Genomic DNA, 3,535 nt, shown 5'->3' with positions numbered 1-3,535 from the left:
GTGTTTGCGGCGTTCCCGTAGGTCCGTAGCTGCACCCCTTTTAGTTTTTCGTCAAAGAAAACTATTGAGATGGCTTTGTCTGTCCGTCTGCACTTTTCCTGTCCGCACTTTTTCTGTCCGCCCTCAGATCTTAAAAACTTCTGAGGCTAGAGGGCTGCAAATCGGTATGTTGATCATCCACCCTCCCATCAGCAAACATACCAAATTGCAGTCTTCTAGCTTCAGTAGTTTTTATTCTATTTAAGGTTAAAGTTAGCCATAATCGTGCCTCTGGCAACGATATATGATAGGCCATCACCGTGCCGTGGTTAAAGTTTGATGGGCCGCAGCTCGTACAGCATTATACCGAGACCACCGAAAGATAGATCTATTTTCGGTGGCCTTGATTTATAAGCTGTAGCGGCTGTACTACAGAAAACTCGATTGCGCCGAAGAAACTTCGGCGCATTTTTGACTTGTTTATTTTAGCCCTTTTACCTTGCCTCCATTCCCACTTCCTTTCTTCAGTCTTGCTGTCCAGCCTCTCTTACTGTTACTTCTTAGTGTCCGTGGGATTTTCTTCCTGTTCCACCTTTAGTTCCTTGTACTTCGTTTCCTTTATTTCCGGGATCTCATTATCTTGCTGTCCAACCACTCGAACTCTCTTTTCACTTTCTTAAGCGATGAATGACCTTAAGTGCATCATAGCATTATTTTTTTGACAGTCCTTTTTTCATAAATCAAATCAAATCAACGACGCGAAACGACGCAGAGGAAGAGAGAATGAAGATAGGAAAGGAAGGAAGTCAAAATCCATATGGATAATTAGAGATTTGTGTCAGGAATCACTTGAAGGAATCAGGAATCACACTGGAACATCCTTCAAGGACAAGGAAGAAAGACAAGCTAAGCCTTGGGTGATATGAATCCTTTTGTGCCCAGTCAATAGGAGAGTTGTATTAGAGTTGTATTAGAGACCATGAAACCGAAACTACAGTAGAAAAAAATAAACACGTAAAACAGATCTATCTTTCGGTGGTCTCGGTATAATGCTGTATGAGCCGCGGCCCGTGAAACTTTAACCACGGCTCGGCGGTGGCCTATCGTATATCGTTAACAGAAGCACGATTATGGCTAACTTTAACCATAAATAAAATAAAAACTACAGAGGCTAGAGGGCTGCAATTTGGTATGTTTGATGATTGGAGGGTGGACGATCAACATACCAATTTGCAGCCCTCTAGCCTCAGTAGTTTTTAAGATCTGAGGGCGGACAGAGAAAGTGCAGACAGAAAAAAGTGGCGACAGGAAAGAGTGCGGATAAAAAAAGTGCGGACAGAAAAAGTGCGGAAAGAAAAAGTGCGGACGGAAAAAGTGCGGGAAAAACAAAGTGCGGACAGGAAAAAAAAGCGGACAGAAAAAAGTGCGGACAGAAAATAATGCGAACAGAAAAAAAGTGCGGACATAAAAAAAAGTGCTGACAAAAAAAAGTGCGGACAGAAAAAAAGGTGCGGACGGGAAAAAAGTGCGGACAGAAAAAAAGTGGGGCAGAATAAATTGCCGACGGACAGACAAAGCCGGCACAACAGTTTTCTTTTACAGAAAACTAAAGAGGCCCACGGAGAAAGAACTCGATATATCGTCAACAGTGGGTTTATCTGTTTCCTAATCTTACAATTCACTCACCCTTTCTTATCGCGGACGATAGAGATAAAACACGTTGTTTCGACACCATGCCACAGTTCCGCTCCTTGGCATGGCAGATTGATTGGCAACACAGCACTTTCCAAGGTTCTTAGTTCTTATGTTCGTCACTTTTTGTTGTTGTTTTTGTATTTCATGATCATCCTTTTCTTTTATATATTTATGATTTGAAGATGATGATAGTAATGATGATGATACTTGAAAGACGTTGGATATTTTGAGAATGATGAGTTGATGACTAGCTCGGTTAGAATGTCATTCACGGTAACGCCAATAGCTGATTTATTTACTGTCATTTCAGTACCCCAATTCATTCAGAAATCCTAGTAAGAAAAAAGGCCTAAAGAATGCTTTTATTCACTCAATATGTGTTTACAACTGAAAGCCTGGCAGTGGTAAACAAAAAACAAAATATGAAAAATGCAGCTCCACTTGTTGAAATAACCACAACGTGGCACATTTGACGCGGAACTGTGAGATCGTGTAGAGCTGTGTGTATGTGTGTGTGTGTGTGTGGTCTGAAAAAACCAATTCTCGCAGTTCTCTCTCGTTCCTCTTAGGACTCTGTCATCGTCTGTCCTGCTGTTTGGGATACCGGTAATTTTAACCTTCGTTATTTGTTTTGTCTAGCTGTGAAACCATATGTCATGAAGGTTATGGTCTTTTCTACAAGGTAAATTAAATATTAAATTTAGCTGATATGTTCAAGGGGGTTAGCATTGTGCATACAAGAGTTGATATATATATATATATATATATATATATATATATATACATATATATATATATATATATATATATATATATATATACATATACATATATCTGTATATATACAGTATATATATAAATATATATATATATATATATATATATATATATATATATATATATATATATATTTATATATATATATATATATATATATATATATATATATATATATATATATATATATATATATATAATCTCACGATGATAGAAAAGGTGAACCTTTGAACTGATGAAGCAAGTAGGTAGCAGGTTGAGTACAGAACAGTTTAAGAAAACACAGGTGGAAGTGCATGATAGGATAGTTGAGCCAAAACTCCTCTCTGGAAATGAAGTGTGGATGTTGAATGCAAATGAGAGAAAAGGTTGAAGGTTTGAGCTATTTGCATTGCATATATGGCATATCAGGAAATGATGGGGTGAGGAATATTATGGAGATATATAGAAGTGTTAAAAAGGTTATTGTAGGTGAAAGTAAGACTAAAAGTTCCTTGAAATGGTTTGGTTATATGGAAGGAATGGGAGATGAAAGGATAGCGCATAAGGATAGCAATGAATGGAGTGGAGTTTGTGAAAGGAGTTCAACATTTGCTGATGAGCTGTTTTATAAGGGTGTATGAGGAAGATTACATTGTGGAAGTTGTCTAACCAGGGGGTTGATCCACGATTCAGCTGTTAAAGAATGCATGTAGCATTGACTATTGCTCTTAATTTTCCTTTGAATCAGCCCATGCTAGGAGTCTATATATATATATATATATATATATATATATATATATATATATATATATATATATATATATATATATATATATATATATATATATATATATATAGAATCTACTGGTCATTTTTACCAGATACATACGTAATTGTAATAACCACAGAGCCCTCTTAACTTCTCGAATTCTTCACACTTTTTAGATACGCTTGGTACTACAAAGCCTTAGGTCCAAATGCAAGAATATGAAGCCATTCTGATGTCCGGTAGCAAGGTTCGAACCTGCATCCAGTGTCAGAACGAGGTCAATCCGAATTATTTTTATATATATATATATATATATATATATATATATATATA

General features: G+C 36.7%; 1 pseudogene; it reads left to right on the top strand.

The window, feature by feature from the left end:
• Nucleotides 1-2,151: 2,151 nt before the first annotated feature.
• LOC136833646 (uncharacterized) overlaps nucleotides 2,152-3,535 on the top strand; it is a 47,183-nt pseudogene continuing 45,799 nt past the window's right edge.

Source organism: Macrobrachium rosenbergii, chromosome 52, assembly GCF_040412425.1.
Source record: "Macrobrachium rosenbergii isolate ZJJX-2024 chromosome 52, ASM4041242v1, whole genome shotgun sequence".
Classification (NCBI taxonomy): domain Eukaryota; kingdom Metazoa; phylum Arthropoda; class Malacostraca; order Decapoda; family Palaemonidae; genus Macrobrachium; species Macrobrachium rosenbergii.
Note: the sequence above shows the minus strand (reverse complement) of the source record. Positions and strands in the feature narration are given on the sequence as shown.